This window comes from Podarcis cretensis (assembly GCF_951804945.1).
Source record: "Podarcis cretensis genome assembly, chromosome: 5".
NCBI classification, from domain to species: Eukaryota; Metazoa; Chordata; class Lepidosauria; order Squamata; family Lacertidae; genus Podarcis; species Podarcis cretensis.
Window position 1 is genome coordinate 65,069,058 of NC_137174.1, and position 23,441 is coordinate 65,092,498.

At 43.2% G+C, this 23,441-nt stretch overlaps 1 protein-coding gene across 12 annotated transcripts in view; it reads right to left on the reverse strand.

Annotated features, from left to right (window-relative positions):
* The window catches only part of EPHB1 (EPH receptor B1), a 366,263-nt gene that overhangs the window by 271,601 nt on the left and 71,221 nt on the right, over positions 1-23,441 (reverse strand). The window contains exon 2 of one of the 12 annotated variants that reach the window (XM_079977255.1): positions 16,666-16,758. The exons of the other annotated variants lie outside the window; for them this stretch is intronic. The gene's annotated coding sequence lies outside the window, so the exon portion shown is untranslated. The remainder of the gene's footprint in view (positions 1-16,665; positions 16,759-23,441) is intronic. 12 annotated transcript variants of the gene reach the window in all.

Below are 23,441 nucleotides of genomic sequence, written 5' to 3' on the forward strand. Positions count from 1 at the left end.
CTGGAAGGGGCATGATTTCCCTATTCCTGGGTTTCTATACATTTTATATGCAAATTTGCCTAGCACATGCATTTGTGCAAGCAATTTCCACCTACTAGAATGCATTTTTGTGTTACTTTCATATATATATACACATTTTCTGTGCGCCACAAAATTCGAAGAAGTGAGAATTTTGCAGGATAGCTGTGTTTCAGTTCCTGGAAGTGCAAAGTTGGTAGATTCACATTAAAATACAAACCAATGAATTCTTCCACCACCCCCATCCATAGTCAAGGCTGCTCCTACCACATAGCTGCTCACTCCCATGATTAACCTTTACTTAGAATTGCAAAAACCATGGATTTATACAGTGTCAGCTGATAACACTCCTTATGAACCCTTTTTTATTTTTCCTTTCTCTGTAGGGAGATACAAACTGCCTCATTTATAGGGTTAGATTCCCAAAGGTCCACTGTGTGACATCCAGCATTCTGTAGGTAGTGATGGCTATGGAGCTGTGATACCTTACAGTGGGTGCTCAGCAGGAAAAGGAGAGCAAATTGCAGGCATGGAGAGCAAGGGGAAGAAGAGGGTGAGTGCCTTTCATCTGTTTGCATGGGCTTGACCTAGCCTGAGTAAATAGTGTTGGTCTAGTTCTCGCTGAGCCAAGCAATCCATTTATCATAATCCTATTGAGAAAAGACACAGTAAATCAAAGAGACAACCAGCCTGCAAACAAATTACATAGAGAGGTGTTGGCAAGAGTGGGAGATAAGAGAGCAGGAGGAGAACAGAAGAAAGAAAATTGAGAAACAATGCATCTTGGGAGAAAAAAGGGAGAGAAAGAACAGTTTGGTTGAGAGAGAAAACTACAACAAAGAAATGGAGAATTTAATTTTAAGTAAAAATACGAATCATTCACAGAAGTTCCTGTTAGAACCTGCACTAGGAGTGGTATTAAAGGACAGCCTTTGGCCATTACATGACCACCATATAAGTAGGCAGCCATAGACTTATCTAAAGGGGTTCACTACTGTCAAAGTCCATCTGCAAAGTTCCCCTTTAGATAGAGCTCAGCTACAAGTGGATTCCATTGCAAGATGACTGCAAGGGATACTGCCCCAAATTTCATCCACAGATTTGCTGGGCTAAGGGGATTGCAAATAGATTTTTTTTCTGGACACAATGAAGACAGAAATGAATGCTGGACTTCCACTAGATTCCACTTTATTTCCTGAAGTGGCTTTTACATCACATGAAAGATCACATAAAATGTGCTCTGAGGTTAGGGAGCATCAGGAAAACAGAATAAACCTTACAGTGTTTTCTGTTTTCATGAATGGACAGCATCCCTTACCTAGAAAGAAAAATACAGCAAATTACTGCCTCTTCTAGTGCTGGTTACATTGAAATCATTGTACAGAAATCCACCTTGAGGCAGTCAGTAATGCTTTACTCCGAGCATTTATCAAAAAGGGCTAAAATATTAAATAGGTTCTAAATAAGCAGGTATTTTCTGCTTCTAGTGCACAAAAGGTCACTTTCCATTAAATTAGGGCTAAAATAATAATCTTCCTCAAGATAAAAAGCTGAAGGGATGTGATAGAGGAGTTCTGTAGAAGAAATATCGACAGAGATTGCTTACTATAGACATGCGCTGAGCTATTTATGCTTCTTAGGCCACATTAGATAGATTGTGAAAGCTATAGCTAAGAATATACAATCAATAGAAAAGATTTCCCATTATTCATCCCAGCAAAAAGATTGTATATTTGAAAACACCAACTATAATACTTTCAAATCATGTAGGGGAAAACTCAGGCAGGTCCTTTAAAAATGATGTTTCTTCCTTGGGAATATTTTTCCATTTCTGCTACTCAAGGCCAAACTAGATGTAACACCATTCAGAAAGTTAACATTTTTGTGATTATTATTATTATTATTATTATTATTATTATTATTATTAAGGGAAAGAAGCACAGATGTCCCAAACCAGAACTTTGGCAGCAAAATCAGGAGCTTTAACTTTTCCCCCTACTGTGCACTCAATACAGACCAGGGGCCCGCACTAGTTTCCTGAATTAAAAGGAAGCATTCCATTTGCACCAATGTAAGCCTTCTTGTAAGTCACAGGAGCCTGTTGAGAATCAGGTCAGCGGTGGGAGGAAAATGTGAAAGTCCTCCTATGTCCACCAGAGTTCTGATTCTAGACCAAAAGAACTAAAAAAAAGCTGCCAACCACTCATGTAGCTGTGGACTGTGTAGTTGGCATCATGTCTAGGATGGCCCTCACCCTCAATGCTCAAATGCACTCTCAAAATAGCAGGCAACTCTGGTGTCCTAACCTTGCCAACTGCCTATTTACAAAGAAGGTTTAGTGCCAAACACTGCTTCACTTTAAACAACAACGGTAACAACCCATTACTTTTCAGTATGTTCATTCCCTCTAAATAACATAAAGAGCCTGGAGAAATAGCAAAATTGTCATAGCCCCATCAGAGTCCCATAGCTGAGCAAGCAGAGGCTAGGAGTCTCTGAGGAACACTGGCCTGAGAGCAGAATCCACACCTGAAGTATATCCCATGGGTTGGGCAGGCAGCAATCTACATAGTAAGACAGTTCAGAGATCAGGAAATCCAGATGATCACAGAATCAAGGGTTCAGATGGAGAGCAAGAAGCAGCAAAGTAGGGTCACAAACCACAGGCATTGTTTCCAGCATGTGATTGCTGCTGAGAACTATCTTTAAGAAGGCTGAAGCCAGCTAGTTCTCATCAGTGCCTTCTCCTCCTATCCTTGAAGGCTGATCAACTGCAGGTGGAGTCATTCCGCCTTCTCCCCCTTCAAGCTGCTGATTAGCAGGCGAAGCTGACTCCTGGCCCACAACAAATATACCCCAATTTCCATTTCAGTCCCTGAGAAAGAGCAGTGAGTCCTTTATACCTTTTATTGGGAAGTCTGGGACTTCTCTCATCTGAAAGGTCTCCTCTGCATTTTTAGACCTGCTGGTGCTGGAAGCAAATGCATGAATGATTGAGATGTCTTCACATAGAGAGGTTGAGCTGATCAGAGAAGTGTAGAGGAACATCATAGGCTAACCTAGTGTTCTCAAGGTATTTTGGATCCCATCAGCTGCAGCCAGCATGGGCAATGGTCAGAAATGACTGGAGTGACAAAATATCAAAAGCATGATACAAAATATCTGGAAAGCATGAGGTTGGGGGAAAAGTGTCATAGGTAAATGCGGGTGGTTTGAAAGTGGTTGCAAATCTTCTCTTCAGCACAGTGTCCTGCCTTGGGCATGAACACTGTGATATTTATTTATTTAAAGTAGCTGTTCCCAACCTGGTGCCCTTCAGATGTTTTAGACTACAAGTCCCATCATAATCAGTGATGTAGCAGTATCTGGAGGGCCACAGGTTCCACATCCTTGCATCAGGAGCAATTTCATGTTCTTCTGAATGTTCATAATAAGCATTCTCAGTGCATAAGGTCCTTTTAGAGTTTCTGCTTACTTTCCTATACTTCTCACAAGGCTCCACCTGCCAGACACCTTAAGAATATGAACCTGGGTCTTTGTGCCCAAACAGAACATTATTATCATTGCGCTATATTAGCCTCTTTCTATCTCCCCCTCTTCATCAGCATCATTCTTTTGGCCCATGCCAGCAAAGAAAAGACTGTGAGGAGTAGGGTAACGTCAAAACATTTATCTAGACTTCATGACATTTCACAGTTTGCTTAGCAATTCAGCGTGATTCATTTTCTTGCACCATTTTCTCTAGAAAGCCTTCACACTTTCTTCAAAAACAGGTATTCCCCCAAACACACGCACACAAAATGCCAGTAGTGTAGAGAAAAGGGACAAAGTGGTCCTGCAGAGACAAACTACAGGTGTAAGAACCTGCTCTCGTGGCATGACTGCAGCCAGCTGTTGCATCAATCAAAGCAGATAATGTAGATTAGGGATGTTGGAGAATTCCATCAGAAATGGAAATTGGAGTGGAAATTGCCACAATTTGCATGCTCATCAGACTCAGGAATGGAATTCATGCAAGCGAGTATGAGCGGTATTCACTATCATTTTTTTAGTCTGCAAACATTATGTAAATAATTGCATTATATTCTGCATCATTTTTGATGTTTGCCTTCCATTGAAATGTGTTGAAATTGACTGCATAATTAACTCTATTAGTTTCAGCAATAGTGGAAATGAAGATTAACCACACAGGTTTTAGCTGAAGCCGAACTACAGAAGAATGGAAACAGCACTGATTGTGACAAACACTGAACACGACAGAAATTGCTCCCTCCTTACATCTCTAGTGTTGATCCTACAATATTCTTATTACAAAGCAAATTGATTTCATCCCAAACATGCTAATTTGTATCCAAGGTTGGCTTCCTTAAGCTGTATGTAACAATGGTGTTTGCCACAAATACACAGGTACCCAGCTACACCATTTATGAAAGTTGGGTGATATTTCTATTTATTGTCAACTTTGAGCAATGTTGGCTACAATACAGAAATGAAAAAGTAATGTCATTACCTACAACAGGGTACTCTAACAAAAGGTTTTGTATCTCATTTATTTGGTGCAAAATTGTTTAGTTGGCTCTTCTGCACAGAGAAGTTTATTCTTGTGGTACATTAGCACACTCTATGACTTTTAAGAGCTTACGAGCCAACTGGTAGTTATCATTCCCCTTTCGAAAGCTCAAACTGCTGTTGTGAAATATGAGCAAAAATTTACGAGGGAGGCAGCAGAAGGGCTGCTCTTGTAACTCCAACAGATCAAAGCCTGAAACATGTTCGCCCCTAGACTCTGAATCACAACTTTTTATTGCAAAAGTCATCTGTGCATATGCTGTGGTATGTTCCATATAGCTCCTCTTATCAGTCAGGGCCAAACTACACATTATGTGGGAGAACATGATGACTGGATCTCCTGACATTTCTTTCTTCTCCTAAAATCAGTTAATAGTGGGTGTGGTGGGGAATGCAGCCATGGAAATGGCTCACTTCTCCAAAAGGGAAAGGAGAATGTGATGCTAACATCCAGGACTAAGATGAGGGTCTACTAGGCTTGTGTGTTGAGCACACTGCTTTGTGGAATTGAGTCATGGGCAACTAACACCCGCCAGTAGCAATGTCTCAACACCTTCCACATGCACTATGCCAAGAAGATTTTGGGCATCACATGGCAGTTTAAGAGTCTTAAACAAGGATGTGCTCTTCCAAGCCCACATTGCACTCCTGTCTTGTCAACAACTATGCTGGCTTGGTCATGTACACAGACTGCAAAATGACAGGATCCCCAAGGATGTACTCTACAGCGAACTGGCTTCAGGCACCAGGCCCCCAGCACACCAAATGTAATTTGAAGGCTGTCATCATCAACCCTGCCATTTGGGAATCCTTTACAGATGACCACAGTACCTAGTCCATACCAATGACTAGAGGAGAAATGACCACTGGGAAGAGCACACAGAGGAGAGCTGCCATGGCGCATCTTGTAATAGCACAACCAGACACCTTCATCTGCTCCAGCTACAACAAAATATGTCTCTCCCATGTCCATCTCTACAGCCAAAGCAGGCACTGTAACTTTCCAATGGTGTGACTTCTCTTCCAAAGGTGCACTCCTCCAATGTCTTCCAAGACAGACGGATGCCAACAACTGCCTCCAACAGTGCAGACAGAGCATAGCCATCATGGCTAGCAGTCTTCAATAGCCCTCTACTCCAAGAATTCGTCTAATCTTTATTTAAAGCCATCTAGATTAGTGGCAATCACTGCCTCCTGCGGCTGCGTCTATAAAGATTATATAACCTGACACAGAAGCCAGAATATCTACATAAGAATAGAATGCAAATCACAGGGTAGCATCAATTAGGATTCATGGAGACCCATAATAGTCATAATCTGTTTGTTTATATACTGTGTTCTCAAAGCTGTTCACAGAACAGGCAATTTGAGAACAGTAGCCATAACAAATAAAAACTATACTACAACAATTGCAATTCAGAGAAGACATATGAAAAGTTTAAATGAGCATGAAATGTACCAATAAGTCACTTAACAAATTATTCATTACCAATAATATTAAGATTAAACCTACATTAAGGAAGTCATTCAGCAGTTATATTTAGCGACCTAACAATTAGATAGCTTGCTCAAATCACACTAGCAGCAATAAAGGAAAATATAGGATTAAGGAAACTGAAGTCTCCTTAGCACTAGTCTCCAACCATGCATACTATATTGCTATACCCAAGCCCAGTAAAGATGTCAAACAACAGCCCCTACTTCGTCCTGAGAAAACCCACCCTGCACACACACACACTTGGATTCCAAATCTAGCCCCAAAGCAAACTGCATGAAATCCACAAGGAACTTCAGACAGCTCACCCTCTCCCGACAGTAAGAGACCCTTCTCTCATCAGGGTTCCCTCTCCTGGGCCAAGAAAAGGTACCCTTATTCTTATGGCAACTGCCCTCCTAGCAGTCCTCAGGGAGAAGAACCCAAGAAGGAAAAAGGTGGAGAAAGTCTCTCACCTGGCAGATGTCGCCATTAAAAGGGCATTGTGCTAAAGGCAGAACAACAGCTTTCACACACCAGGAGTCCCATGGCTGATGGCATTGTGTCAGCCACCACTCCCCTTTTTTATAACTAGACCACAAAGTCGCCACTCAGTTCCTTCTGGAAAGGCTCTTCAGACTGAGGGTGAGGCATGGCAAACAGCTATACCAAGCTGGCAGGCACAAAACATCTCTCTCTCTCTCTCTCTCTCTCTCTCTCTCTCTCACACACACACACACACACACATGTCCTTTCTCTAGGGATGGAGAACCTTTGGTCCATCAGATGTGGTTGGGCTCCATCAGGCCCAGCTAGCATGTCCAGAAATTATGGGAGTTGCCCTCCAGGACATCTGCATGTCCACAGGTTTCCCATCTCAGTTCTACTCATGCTACCATCATGACAGTGGCATAGTATGAACCCTGGTCCAGTTACAGATCTTGCCTCGATAATCTTCTCTACGCTTCCTTTTTTCCTCCCAGGCACCCTCTTCACACTTCTCTATCTTTAGCTACTTTTGCAAGCCAGCAATTATCTTTAGGCTTCTTCTTTTTTAAAAAAAAAAAAAAAAGCTGCATTATATACTTATCTGGGTTCTTCCCTTGCTCCTCTCACTCCTTCTCTCTATTATAGCCACAGTCCCAAAATAAGTGCTAGCAACTAAAAATGAAAATTATCAGGATTTACAGGAGGCCCTATATCTTAAACGCTGCATGTCCCAGCCTGCCGGTAGGCAGCATGTAAAACAACCACTTCCCTGGGTATAGTTCTCAAGCTCTCCCTGTGCAAAGCAGTGCACAGCCTGTTTCCCTCTCAGGACAGGGCAGCAGCATTTGGCGATTTCATCAGCAGTACCATATGACCCTTGAAACTTGTAAATACTTGTAAATACTTGTAAATACAGGAAATACAAGAAATACTCTCTATTATAGCCACAGTCCCAAAATAAGTGCTAGCAACTAAAAATGAAGATTATCAGGATTTACAGGAGGCCCTATATCTCAAAAGCTGCATGTCCCAGCCTGCCAGTAGGCAGCATGTAAAACAACCACTTCCCTGGGTATAGTTCTCAAGCTCTCCCTGTGCAAAGCAGTGCACAGCTGGTTTCCCTCTCAGGACAGGGCAGCAGCATTTGGCGATTTCATCAGCAGTACCATATGACCCTTGAAACTTGTAAATACAATGATCAAAAAGACTCTCAAGCGTTGGTGTTAATAGAGCATGAAGCATTTACTGTAGGTGCAATATTTAAGATCAATATAAGCACAAAGTACGCCGGGTGTTTCAGGGATTTATTGTCAGCAGAAACATTCTAATGCCCTCGTTAAATTTTCATCTCCAGCCAGATAACTTCTTAAGACTCCAGCCAACAAAGCCTATCTGATCAGTTCCCTCTCCGACCTTTACTAACGCAATGACGGCTCCTCCCAAAACCTAGCCCCAGGGAAACATCTGCCTTTTTGATGTTGTCCGAGTGCAGGGCCCCTAAAGCTTTCCAGATTTTTTGATATGTAGGACCACAATCACTTACTCCACAGAAATCCTGTCTGAATGCTGCCGTGCTTCAAACACTTCCAGCAAGAAAACCTTTTAGTACGTATCTATCTCACAAATGTTAACAATACATGTTCTACCTGCAAACACGTGTTTCAAAATATGCAGCGGTTACAGATGCACAGCCCGCAGGGAGCTTCCGAAAGGACACAAAGGGTGGTCACTTACGCATCACCAAAAATGAAGATGAAACGAGGATGCAGGTTTGCATATGCTAATTTGTATGTATAGACACAAATACATAAATGATTGCAATTTAAATGTAAGTGCAGTGTGACAAACACACACATATCATAGATGTACAGCCATATTAGGTGCTGCATGTCATGGGCAAACATTACATGAAGTGGCCTTTGCCCTTAGGTGGCTTTTGCCCATTGATTATGGCTAAAGTGGTGCAGATCATTGTTGATGAGTTAACAGCATGGACAAGGAAACTGCAACCGCTAAGAGCTAAAGTACTTTGAATAAGAAGGGAACTTTGAATAAGAAGGGAAGGGATTCTGAACAGTTGCCAAAACAGATGAACCTTTTCTATTATAGAGATTCTATGCTAAAGATGATAATCTCCTAAATCACTATAGCAATGACAATGGGGGGGAAAAGGAGAGAGGAGTTTAAGAATGCAAACATTTAATAATCACTAAGTTAAACCACACTGGCCGCTTCAATGCTTATTTAACACACCCTATGCAATCCTATGCATGTTTACTCAGAAGCTGGTCCACTCAGTTCAGTGGGACTCACTCCCGTGAAAGAAGAGCATTGCACTGACCTCAGTGGGACTTGCTTTCAAATAAGCATGCAAAGAATTGCCTTGCAGATATAGGTAATTGATAGATGAATTGGGTTGCAGTGTTTAACTGATTAGTCAGTGAATTAAAATGACTGTTTCTCAACTAAACATATGCCCTGATTAATATGGAATATGAGTGTGTGTGTGTGTGACAACACAGACATTCCTCTTTCTCTCTCATACAGAGATGGGAATGCCAGTTCCAAGATTATGCCCGCCATGATATTATTGTGCATTACCTAAACACAAAAGGAGAGAGTCTCTTGCTTCATAACAACTTTTTAAATTCAAATGCAGTTTTTGCTAATTTAATTAATTCATCAATCAACTAAAATGCATACAATTAATCAGCTATGGGTTCCTTAGTGATGTTTCGGCCCAAAACAGGAGTTAAGACTTCCCTCCTTCCTCCTGTCTGCATACTCAGTATGAACAATATGCATGTGTTAAAATAAATAGGAGAAAAAGCTTTGAAATGGAATGAGAAATGGAAATGCTGCAACAAAACAAACAATGGAAGCAAAAGAGCCGTGCGGTTTCATCAAGATGCAAGGAGGCCCCCTTACTCCTGTTATCTGCACAGTTTTCACTTTATCAACCACCGCAAGCTGGCAAGTGTTCCAAACATCTTTCCTTTCTCTGTACCATATGGAGTGAGAGAGGGGGTGCAAATGAGGAAAGAAGCAGGAGAAGTAAAAAAACAACAACAAAACTGTCTTGGTAACATGAGGACATCAAAGTACAGTGGTACCTCAGGTTACATACGCTTCAGGTTACATACGCTTCAGGTTACAGACTCCGCTAACCCAGAAATAGTACCTCGGGTTAAGTACTTTGCTTCAGGATGAGAACAGAAATTTCGCAGCGGCAGCGCGGCAGCAGCAGGAGGCCCCATTAGCTAAAGTGGTGCTTCAGGTTAAGAACAGTTTCAGGTTAAGAACGGACCTCTGGAACAAATTAAGTACTTAACCTGAGGTACCACTGTATAGCACTTGGTACTGTCTGCTCTGCAAGATGCAGCCGGACTCAGCAGCAACAAAAGGGACACCAGACCCCATGGAAGCGTCTTCCACACTTCTACTTTTCCAAGATCTCCTTAAACACACTGTATAATCCAAGCATACATATTTAACACACATTTATTAACTTAGCACATTTTAATCCTGCTCTTCTTCCAAAGAGCTCAAGGTGGCATTCTACTCCACCCCCCTTCCCATTTTGTCCTCACAACAACCCTGCTGGGTAGACTGAGCTGCAAGAGTCACCCAACAAATTTCACAGGGATTTAAACTCACCTGTCTCTGGCCCAAGGGCTATTTCATGCAACCTATTTACTGAGCAGTCATCCTGATTTGCTTGTACAAAGCTGATGCAGTTGAACATTCATTTTGATATGTTGCAGAGTGGTGCTGTGGTCTAAACCACAGAGCCTAGGGCTTGCCAATCAGAAGGTCGGCGGTTCGAATCCCCGAGACAGGGTGAGCTCCCATTGTTTGGTCCCAGCTCCTGCCCACCTAGCAGTTCGAAAGCACGTCAAAGTGCAAGTAGATAAATAGGTACTGCTCCGGTGGGAAGGTAAATGGTGTTTCCGTGCGCTGCTCTGGTTCACCAGAAGCGGCTTAGTCATGCTGGCCACATGACCGAGAAGCTGCATGCGGACAAACGCCAGTTCCCTTGGGCAGTAAAGCAAGATGAGCTCCACAACCCCAGCGTCATCCGTGACTGGACCTTACGGTCAGGGGTATCTTTACTTTTAGGGTGGCTATATGGCAGCCAGCATTCATCCTGATTTGCTTGTCAGGTGGTCACACAACTTTCCATTATTCATTCATTTGGACCATACTTTTCCATGCATTTCTCTGTCACTTTCCAAACTTGCAAGAAGTCTGGGACTTGCTCGTTTTGAAAAAGAGGATATGATACCCCTCAGGTGACAGGACACTTCATTCCACGTTAAATGTGCAAACGTAAAGGTCTGGTAGGCAATTGCATCACTGCCACAAAATACTGGCAGCATGGAGGAGTCCCAAGCTTGACACTCTAACCCCAAGGGGACTGGCAAAGTAGTCTAATCGGCTATTGTTCAGACTGGTTTGCCAGTCTGGTCAGCTATTGTTACAGTAAGGAGGATTAGTTGTGTCATCAGGGAGAAGGAGCATGGCTTGGCAAGAGTCCAGCAACCTGGCTTCAGATTGTGGCCCAGAGTTTCCATACCCCATTACCAAATCATACTGGCTGTGCGTACCATACCTGCTTTCCTATCCTCTTGATCAGACACCGTTCTGATCTGGTATTACATGCAGAAAATGGCTGCCAATTCCACCCAGTATGACAATATTGTTGCTCTCATTTGGACTACACAAATTGGACTTGACTGCACCAGATCAAAACACTGTGAGAGAAGTTAAATTCATACCAGTTTCCAGTATCTAAATCTCAAAACTCCCTGGATTCTAGGGAAATGTCTTCTGAACAGCTCAGTTTGGTAGAGCATGAGACTCTTAATCTCAAGGTCATGGGTTCAAGCCCCTGGTGCCCCTTCCAACTCTACAATTCTATGCGGAATTTCCTTTCTACGTGGAAGTTATTCTTGCCCAATGACCTTAGTATGCAACTCATCACCAAATCTCATGGGAAAGGATCACTTGCATGATTCACTTGCATGTATTGATGGACAACTATATCAATTTAATATGGTTCGTTTTAAAGAAAAGAGTGGTGTGCAATAAAGGATGCTATTAGCACAGCTTGCCTGTTTTACCTCTGCCCAGTTTATACCAGTAGTTCCATGTGCATTTCAACCGTATGCATGTTTTAACCACCAGGAATCTCAGCATGTTCAGTGGGACTTAACTCCCACATAAGCTTGCAATAGGGGAAGTAATTCAGTGGTGAAACATCTGTTTTCCATGGAGAAGGTACCAGGTTCAATCCTTGGCATCTCCTGGCTCGGCTGGGAACATCCACTGCCTGAAACCCTAGATAGCTGCTGAGTGTCAGTGTTGATAGTACTGAGCTAGATGGACCAACGGCCTGACTCAGTCTCAGACAGCTTCCAATATGCAGAAGAGTCATGAACAGAAGGAATCAGCAGGTGTCAGCAGCCTGACAAATTTGGATACCTTCCCAAACATTGCATTGCCACAACTAGAGTCAGAGCACGGGTCACGTGGAGTTGTTCCCAATACAATTCCCCTGGCTATCTCAGCAGATGGGTTTTGCTCATGCTCAAGGTCTGACTGATTCCTGTATTTGGAATTGGAAAGGCCTTTTTCCTCCAAGTCAAAGAGACCAGCTATTGCAGAGATTGTCATCAAGAACTACTGCTCCATACCTCTTCCTGCTTCCTGTTAAAGGTAAAGGGACCCCTGACCATTAGGTCCAGTCGTACCCGACTCTGGGGTTGCGACACTCATCTCGCTTTATTGGCCGAGGGAGCCGGCGTACAGCTTCCAGGTCCTGTGGCCAACATGACTAAGCCCCTTCTGGCGAACCAGAGCAGCGCACGGAAATGCCGTTTACCTTCCCGCCGGAGCGGTACCTATTTATCTAATTGCATTTTGACGTGCTTTTGAACTTCTAGGTTGGCAGGAGCAGGGACCGAGCAACGGGAGCTCACCCCGTCGTGGGGATTCGAACCGCCGACCTTCTGATCGGCAAGCCCTAGGCTCAGTGGCTTAACCCACAGCGCGACCCGCGTCCCGCTTCCTGTTAGTGGCACCCTAAAATCTGGACTGTATTGTTGCAGATTACGACTGCATGGAAGCTGCCAGCATGAGAACATAGGAGCAAAGCGGGGTGGACTACAGCTCAGTTGGTTAGAGCATGGTGCCGATAATGCCAAGGTTGCAGGTTCAGTCCCTGTATGGGACAGCTACACATTCTTGCATTGCAGGGGACTAGATGATCCTTGGAGTCCCTTCCAACTCTATGATTCTAAGATCTTTTTGTTCCCCTTGCACAATCGTCACCAATGTTATATGATTCTTTGGGTTTTGTGTGTACAGAGGGAGGCTGCTTTGCTCTCTGGCTTTGTTTCTCAGATTGCTTGAACAAATAAAGGAAGAAATGTGGCATTGTGCAGAGAAAGTGAAACTGAGAGTAAGCGAAAAAACAAAGAACGAAAATCTGGTGGGGAGGGAGGGAGAATGTTGGCATACCCTGTGTCTGAAAGGAACAAAGAAGAGAGCAAGAAAGAGGCTGCAGCGGTTCAAAGTGAAGGAATTCTCCCTGACGCCTGGGTAATGAAACATGAGCTCTGCATGCTCTCTCCCTGACATTCCATGATTGCTGAGCACAAATAAGAACCTGCAGAACAGGGGATTAATTGAGGGGGGTGGAGAGCGAAGAGCAGGGATGAGGCTGTGAACAAAGAAAACTAACAGCATCCAAAGCAGGAGCAAAGCAGCAGGAAGATACCTCTGCAGCATCCCAATAGGAAAAGGGATACAGATGTTGATAAGTACATGGAGAGGAGAGCAAAGGGTTAAAAACAGTATTTTATTGGGGAAATGCCGGTCTATTCTTCCAATATCAAATCCAGTCTGAGTTCAAATTGAGACAGCAGACCAGCGCTTCTCTAATAAAATATTGTGATTGTTACCATCTTTCTAACCTGCAAAGAATCACATAACGCTCTCTCACACACAAATACATATCCTTTCCCCTATTTCTACACATGCTGGTCTTTCAAACCCACCCTGGCATCAGCACTTGACATCCTTGGGTACCCTGGTCTCTCCACACTGAGTGGATGGGTCAGGTAACTGCCAGCCATTTTAAATTTCCCATAATGCCCCAATGTCATGTTGCTTAAGAGCGTTGTGGGAACCGAACAGGGCAACTGGGACCTTGCAAAGGGCCCCTTTCAAACCTGAAAACAAACCTGCTTAAAAAGAGGACAGGACTATAACTTAAGCACCATCTGTACTCTAAGGTAAGAAGCAGAAAGAGCATGGGTTATAAACTGTATTGCTCAATGCTACATATTTCTCAAAATCCAATACCAACATTGAATTGGGCAGTATGAAGACTCAAGCACAAACCGCAACTGCACCAATGTTTGCATTTGACTGTGGTGCAGTGACCAAGGCTCTGTTGTGTATCAGTATGCAACTAATGTATGGCTAATGCACAACTGAGCCACAGCAGAGTTCTATCTGCATCAATAAACTGTGTATCATCATCTCACATCCAATGTAAAGCCAACTAGCAAATTTGTCAGAGGCTGACTAATGCCTGCATGATTATCTTTTGTAAGAAGATCTAATTTCAACAGGTGAAATTAGATGCCACTAAGAGAATTATCATTTTATCATATGGCAGCAATAGGACAAGGTAAGGGTGTACTGTACTATACTAACAGCCTTACATATGCCTTCTACAATCATTTATAAAATGCTACCTTTAAAATGTAGCTTCCAAAAAAACTGCACCAGGCACATTTTTATTTTTTATCACCATCCTTCTACATTTATTGTCTTGGTTCGCATGCCACATTAAACCATGCTTTAAACAGACCTTTGTTCAGAAGCCATGGCTTAGCTTTACATCTGATGTCTCGACTATAGATTGTCAACTATGGTTTGCAAAAATAAGTCATGAGTCGTTGCTGTCTTAGCATTACAGGCAGACACGGGGACTTCCTTAACTAATGTTTAAGTGTGATTTGTTTAGTCACCCCAGTGAAATTATGCACCAAGCAACAGAGCCATTAGGCAAGAGCAACTAGAAAAAGAAGCCTCTCTCAATGCTCAACTCCTCTTGCTGGCATTTTTCCCCAAAGCTGACATCACTGATAACTGAAAAACACACAAGCACTGCCTCTTCTGCTTATATTTGATGCAGCATCTGCTGCATCTGTCTTATGTGATTGTGAAGTGAAGTTATTGCAAAAAGACCTTCTGAGTGTGTTATATTTGTGCTGTTAGGGTCAGGGGTTCAAGCAGGTGGGTGTTCATACCACTGTAGGGTTGCACAGATGGAAGCAGCTGGGATTTTACCAGACTAAGTTCTGCAACTGAAAAAGGGTTGCGTTTTAACACAGAGAAACAGAAAAATTAAGAGGTGCTTGTATGAGTTGTGGAGTAAAGTCACGGACAGGGTGGGGAGGGTGAAGTCCTATTTCAAAACAAAGGCACTTTCTCCAAGTAGGAAATGGTAACAAGAGCTGCAATTTTACTCTTTGACAGCAAGGCAAAGAAATAAAATATGAAACAACTAGCAGAGTTGAGAATTGAGTTAAGATGGGGAGGGGGATTCAATATGAGGTTGCGTTCCTGATATTAATTACATCTAACAGATGAAACAACTTAGGCGTGCATTAGGAAAAGCAGTCTATCCAATTCCAAGGCAGTGGAGGGGTAGGAGATGTGAGTGGCTCCAACATAGTTGATGCTGAGTAATCTCAAAGCATAAATTCATGGTAGCAATTGATGGGAGAAAGAAAAATAAAAAGTGCAGTTGTAGAACACAGGAGTGGAAGAAAAGGGTTCAACGACTTCTCCGGCTGCAAAGAAGTAGGGGCATTTCTTTCTCGGTGGAACAGAGCGGGTGCTTGATGACAGGTGCCAAAGGTCAACTAGAAGATTTCCACACCCTCACTCTTGCGGCCAGCCAATGCAAAAGAAAATGGTGACACAGTGCTGCAATGCCAGAACTTGGGTGCCACCAACTCTTAAGGGATGTTGGGCGGAGAGGCAGCTGAGGTCTAGAACAAAATAGGGTAGAACCATAGTTAGTTCAATCAACTGCAGAACATCCTTTTGCTTAAGCATGGCTTGTTCAACAAACCATGGTTTAAAAATGGTTTAACATGGCATGCAAACTGAACCACTGAGCCAAACAAAGATCTCTCTCTAAAACTAGAAGACCAGCATGCAACTGATTCCATTTTCTCCACCACACCACTGTTTTATCGGCAAAGAAACTCAGTACTTTATCAACACCATAAGAATAACAAGGGAAAGGGGTGATTTATCTAAAACAGATCTTGGTAATTCTATCTAATGTTTTCCTTTTTTAAAAAAAAACATATGGCATAACCTTCCCGAAATAAAAACTTCAAATAGGAAGGGGGAGCCTTCCCCAAGTTTCATTAGAGATGCAAAGATATTTCTTTCGGTTCTCTAGTTTTATTGAGAAGCAGATGTAAAGCTGCTTCTGGATTTGTTTTTAAACTGCTGGAGAGTGTAGCCGCTGTGACACAGCAAGGGGAATTTTTTAGGCAAAACAAGAGATTAAGGCATCAGGCTCACGTTACCCAATTCCAGCATTCACCTCTGATTTATGGTGGGGTCCTATCTTCAACTTACACCAACTGCGTGAAGTAACAATTGCAAATCAATCCACTAGCCTGGCATAAATTCAAGTTATGGTAGCGTAATGATGCGATCATGAGCGGGAGAAGGAAGAGCTTGGATGTGGTAAGGGTAGGGAGGCTCATAGGACTAACTACAGTAGTACCTCGGGTTACATACGCTTCAGGTTACATACGCTTCAGGTTACAGACTCCGCTAACCCAGAAATAGTGCTTCAGGTTAAGAACTTTGCTTCAGGTTGAGAACAGAAATCGTGCTCCGGTGGTGCAGCAGCAGCGGGAGGCCCCATTAGCTAAAGTGGTGCTTCAGGTTAAGAACAGTTTCAGGTTAAGTACGGACCTCCGGAACGAATTAAGTACTTAACCCGAGGTACCACCGTTGTTGAGTTAAAGTGTCTGATCATCTCTACTGGGCCTTAAGGCCTGTCTCCTTACCATCATATGGTGGTGATAGCAAAATAGTGGATGTGTAGAGTCCAGTGCTGTGTGCACATTACCATTTACTCCAGATCCAGTTGAGTCCCATTCCTGGTGTTTGAGGGAGAGCACACATGAGGCTAATGACAATCCGTATGTATCCTGTAGTTTCTTGAGAAATACTCCTGCTTGATGCATTTTCCCTCAAACCAGCTTCCATCTGATTTGAAAATGCATGTATAAGAGACTACCATATGTGGTGGCAATGTAAAGTTATTAAGAAGGCCTGGGAGGTAACATATAAAGATTTGAAGAGAATGTTGGAAATGATTTTTGTTTAAAAAAAACCCCAACAACCCAGAAGCTATGATTTTGAAAGGTACAGGACGTAATGGATTTATTGTGCAAAAGACTATTCCTGCACCTGAGAGTGGATGCCAGGCTAAGAGCAGCCCATCCCTGCAGAAGGAAGAATCTACCGCCAAAGAAGATCAGAAAAACAAATTAATGAAACATGCAGGACATATTAGACAATTCGAAACCCAAGAAAGAAAAGGACATATTTTTTTTAATATATATATGGGGAAATGTTTAATGCATACTTTGCAAGCTTTGTGTATAGGTTTTTACATTAGTTGAACTTCTAAAGGTCACTTGTTACAACATGAATAAGGTTTTAAAATTGGACAGTTAAGAATATAATATTTTATGGACGTGCATGAGTAAGTATATAATAATGGAACCAGGAGGGGGAGTGGAGGGAAGTCAGTTAAGATGTATGATTTAAATTTTTTATTATGATGTTCTTTTCCTTTTTGTTATTATAAAATTAATAAATTGCGTCTAAAAAAATGATTTGAAAATGCAAGGCATGGTTCAGCTGAGGTGTGTACATTGGAGACAGCCACATGCACAAATGACAGCTTCCTTGAGTAGGGCTTCATGGGTGGGTGGAAACAAATCAGGTAATGCACATCAGGGGAAGACCTCTCTGGTGTGTACAGCACTCTTTAGTGCATGGATAGGCAAACTAAGGCCCGGGGGCCGGATCCGGCCCAATCGCCTTCTAAATCCAGCCCGCGGACGGTCCAGGAATCAGCGTGTTTTTACATGAGTAGAATGTGTTGTTTTATTTAAGATGCATCTCTGGGTTATTTGTGGGGCATAGGAATTCGTTCATTATTATTTTTTCAAAATACAGTCTGGCCCCCTACAAGGTCTGAGGGACACTGGACTGTCCCCCTGCTAAAAAATTTTGCTGACCCCTGCTTTAGTGAAAGAGTGCTTTGTCCAATGGAAGGACTTTGCACAACCAAAGAGAATAGCAAATGCAGGAAGGGCACTTGTGTTTTGTTGTTCAGCTACTATTCCAGGAGACCAAATGTGAGCATCTACCAGAAAACTTAACTCCAGTCCAGAAGCTGGGGAGGCAAGAACAAAAGTATGCCACACAGACAAGAAATGAAGACGGATTGGGGGGGAGGGGGATTTCATGCCTCCAAGAAGCACCATTCATCTCTACCACTTTGCTTCTGAGGAAGAAGACAGGTGGCAGCATCTTCAAACAACAGATTATCTCCTCGTCCCCTGCCCCCCTCTGCCCCACTCTTTTTACTTAACAGAGACTAATCGTGTCCCTAAGACAGAGAACACTGACTAAGGCTGGAAACCTAACTCCCCTTACCTGGGAGTAAGCCCATTAAATTTAATAGGTGGCCAACCAGATGTCTGCGGGAAACAAGTGAGCAGAACATGACCACAGGAGCATTCTCCCCTCCCATGCTTATCAGCAACTGATATTTGAAATGGGTAGGACCCTGCTGGACACAACCTTCCAAAGTACCCACACCATCGATTAAAAAGGATAGCCAAGCACTTTACTCCAACTCTTGGTACAGCTAGCCACATAACCACCTCTGACATATTCTTCCTTACAGGCTAAGAGCAAGGAGGCATGCAGTGGAACAAGCAGGAACTTCAGGTGGTGTTGCAGTGTCAAAAGGACAGGTGAACATTGTGCTGACAGTAACATGTTCTCCCACATTCAAATATTGAGTGCACAACCGAGAGAAGAGGTGATAGCTGCATTCAGGCTTGCCATAGAGCAGGCATCCCCAACCTTTGGCCCTCCAGGTGTTTTGGACTACAATTCCCATCATCCCTGACCGCTGGTCCTGTTAGCTAGGGATCATGGGAATTGTAGGCCAAAACATCTGGAGGACTGCAGGTTAGGGATGCCTGCCATAGAGAGTCGGCATCCTCCACTCCTATTGCTCAACAGCTCCTAATGAGCAGCCAGAAACAGGCACCATCTGCTGCAGCTGCTAGCCATTACTCATTACCATCCCCATGTATCTCTTGCTTCTTCCAAGCCAACTGTGCATCATTTCGACAGGGACAGAGCCAAAGGGCATACCCTACCTTCCGATGCCACACCTACTGCCAGCGAGACCACAGAGCCCAGTGGCAAACCAGATGCACCTATGCAGGACTGGAGCATTCAAGCAATTGCATCACCACAAACACACCTCTGGGCTCATAAAATTCCACCTACATGGCTGGTCTCCTGTATCTGCCATTATTTAACAAAATATCCCTGCTGCAGCAAGCAGAGGCATTTGGGTGCCCTGGGGAGGGATACAGGATGTAGACCGAGGACCAATAGGAAAACATCACAACAATTTAAGCAGTTCCATTTATTGCAGCCTTTTATTATGTTGATCTTTTGAACATGTAATTACAGCATATAATTTGGGTTGTGATTAGGCGCTTCTCTACTATTTAAATATGGTCTGACTTGCAGCGAATTATGTGTGTGTGCAACATATGAGCTATGTTCTTGAAACATAATTCATACATTGTCATCAGTGAAATAAAGCACATTCAAGTTAACAGGCTTAGATTAAAGCCTGGTTTAAATTTCAACATTCACCTTTACGTTAACCTCACCATGCACACACACACACACACACACCTCACAAGTGTCAGACCATCAGCTCCTGTGAATTTCCAGGATTCAATTGATTGCCAGCTTCGCCACGGGTGAGGGAGGGGGGAAGGAGGGCAGTTTACTTGGGTCTGGTGACCCTGGATGAGAGGAAGAGAATTAGGTTGTGGATCCATTACCATATAGGGAGAAACTATGGCAGAACTAGAGATCATGCTCGAGGATGTTTACGCAGACTTGTTTCTATGTTGTGGGGTTTGTTGGAGTCATTCAAAACAATGCTAGGACAGGAAGGCAACATGCTGGAGTTCTTTTCATGTGCTCTCCATGTGCATGAAGAAGAGGGCAATGAGGCCATACTGCTGCCCCTGCCCCTATGTAGCCCTGGTCTTGGTATGGGGATTGAACCTGCAAGCTTGGCATTACCAGAACCATGCTCTAACCAACTAAGCTATCCAGCACGATATTAGTGTAGATGTCTGCAGAGCAAAAGCACACCATGCAGACATCTGTGTCAACACATGGATTTCCAGGGGCAGTGCCAGCAATACATCCTGCTGCCTCCTTCTACAAACGTAAGCTCTATGCCTGGATAATATCTGAATAAGGCTAGAATAGTAAGGTGCTGGCCCAAGCTGGCCCAGGAAGGAAGGAAGGGAGGAAGGAAGGGAGGGAGGGAGGGAAAATACCACAGATAGGGCTGGAAATGTCTTCTATCTGGAGAACCACTGCCACTCAGTGTAGCCAATGAATGCTCAACTAGATGAACCAATAGTCTGACTCAGTATAAGGCAGCTTCCTTTGTTCCTAAGAGTGTGCTTGTACAGGCAAGTCTAGGGCACTGGGATAAATGTGCTCCCCTATGTGCCATGCTCCCTAAAGAATAACAACCCCCAGAATTCCTTGATTCTTACAGGCAATCCAGAAGAAGCCCATGGGGTGTGGCAGAAGACATGAGGGACAAAAGCCACAAAATCAGGGACACTGAGATCCCAGGAACAGGAGGAGCCAGTGCTGCTGAGATTCCCAAGCCCCAGAAAGCATGTGAGTTACATCTGTGAGCTCCAGAGTTCTTGGAAAAACTGACACTAGATCCCAGGGTCAGTGTATAATATCTATCATGTGTTTGTTTCTTGTCACACTGCTATGTCTATAATCATGAAGCAAGCAGACAGAAGCTTAAACAAAGGAGCTAAAGGACGAAATATTCAAAACAGACAAGGCTTGCTGTAGGGGTGGGCCATACACATTGGTACTGGGTTCATCTTTCAAGGTGAGTAAAAGGGCCAATGTTACAAGTTTGCACCAGGCCTAGCGAAATTATACTTAGGCATAATCCTAAAGCCTGAACAGCAGCTAGAGGGAGACATTGCCACCACATTTTCTTTAGGGGTTGAAATGAGCAGGTGAAAACACTCCAGTATTATCTGTGAGAATGGGGGTGGATTCTTCTAACGGGAAATTAGAAAGCTGAGAGAGTGTTTCCATAAATTCATTTATACGGATGGTGTTTCTCTTTTATGGGTGTCAACAAAGTGATAGAAGGTACCTTTTAGAGCAGTAAGTTCATTATTTATTTGATCCTTTTAAAAAGGAAATATGGCCCAAGGCTCTTGGGACTGTGTTCTGCAGCTTCACTTCCTATAGATTTTACTGTCAATTTGAGTAGTCTTTAGGTATGTATTTATAGGACAGCCAGTTTATTGAGTAAATAATGCATCTGCCAAGAACTGTAAATGCTTGTAGACTAAACAAAGTATATTGACAATGAAGGGGAAATAAAGGTGTATTTGAAGTCACAGCAAGAGATACCACTGCTAAGGAAGCCTTTAAAAGGAGCCCTGCTTTGGAACACTGCTGTACATTGAAACTTTAGGATGCTGTGGACCATCCCTGGATACCTAACACACAATTATAATATGCATTCATGATCAGCAAAAGGTGTTCAAACCAGCTAGTCCTTGTGACATCAACCATATTCCTCATCCATAGGCAGCAGCAATATATTCAGCCCACATATAACTGATAGGGAGAATATCTTTGCTGCAAGAAAGCTCCTGGTCCCATACTGTATATATGTCCAATAAAGTGGGTATTCATTGCAGCACTGCAGAAAGAGTGAACCTAGGTATGAGAACATGGCCTAGAACCATAGACTAGAATTTACTGTCACTGATTTTGACACTCTCCAAAAATGTAGGCTGTATGGGTTACTACTTCTCTTGAGGTGAGGAAAATAGCAAGTGTGCCCTTGACACAGTTCAGCCCTAGTCATCTCTTATGTTGAAGGAAGAGTTTGTCACAACCATTGCCAGGGAAAAAAGGCCAGCGACTTCTGTGACGCCTTTGCATGGCTTGCGGTTAACATCTGTTGTAGCTAAATCCTATTACTGCCTCACCAACGAGTCTTTTCAATGGCTATAATCCACTATCTTCCCCAGACTCCAAGATCACAGATAGATATTGCATAGAACACAACCACAAAACCACAAATAATGTGTGTACAAGAGGAGAGCTTTGAGAGAGGAGGAGTGTACAATAACACCTACTAACCTAGGGCTGCTTTTGGTATGAGGCAGATTCTCATGGTATATATGTAACAAAACCAGAAGTTTGCACAGAAGCTCTGTTTGGCTATTAGTTCTGTAAACTTTATATTAGCCAGATTCAAGACAATTAATGAAGCCAGATAGAACAAATATGTAAGTGGCTTCTGAAATGTTTTGGTGGCCTCAAATTCACATTCAAGAGAAGGGTTAATCAAAATAATGATGAAGATGCCGTAAAGAGCCTGTTCTTAGAGAAATCAGCAACAGTTGGTACTTCCTAAATCCACTGGGATGGCAACGCAATCGTTGACAGCTATCAGTATCACCCAAACAAATTAAGCAGATTTCTACTATTTGATTGCAAGATAGTTTTCAGGCGCCTGCAAATCACTCCACAATGAACAAACATAAGCAACTGAGATTCACCCTATGACAGAAGGATCATGGTCCCCAGTACAGTGCTAATGGCCTTATTCCATGAATCCAAATGTTTTTGTGTATTACATCATCTTGGAAATCAGAGCTCCCCATGCCAAAGTGCGACCCTGAGAAGTATCAATTTTTACTGACTGTTTCTGTCTTTTGTTTGCACAATTGCTGCTCTTGGGCTATCATTATGTTTCTGCTATAAACCTCAAGCTGAAGCTATAGCAAAACACACTACATTATAAAAACAGAACAGCTATTTGAAAGTTTAACAAAAGACAATATTGTAGAACTGAATGGCTTGTCTAAAGGAGGGAATGTTTCTTCTCCCCTCCTGCCTGCTGCCCTCCCCCCCCCTCACTGCCCAAAAGGTCTCCCTGGTGGGTTAGGGTGCCCTTCTGAACAAAGTGAGAGGGGGTAGGGTGGCTATGGGGTGGGAGAACTTTCTTTCCATGAACTTCCTTAAGTGAAATTTCATGAACTTCCATGAATTTTTGGTGGTTGCCCCCTCCTCCAAGACTCCTCTGTGCCCATCCCACATTGTTTAGGACAGAAGAAGAGAAGCTTTTGCAGCCCAAGGGACACATGCTTTTCTGAGCAACCGTCCAGGGGTTGGAAGTGATGGATGGGGTCAGAGACAAAAGTGGGCAGAGCAATGAACGTGAATTTCACGGTAGGCTAGATTGCTGCACACATGCATACAGCCCTCTAGAAACTCCATCCATGCAAGCAAGAAGCACTATCAGGGTTCAAGGGCACATTCCAGCCAGGCAAAAATTCTTGGGTTGTGAAGCAGGGCCAGTGAAGGGCGTGGTCTCAGAGAGGGCAGGGCCTGGGGAAGAGTCCCAAAGGGGCAGAGCATGCAGCTTGGA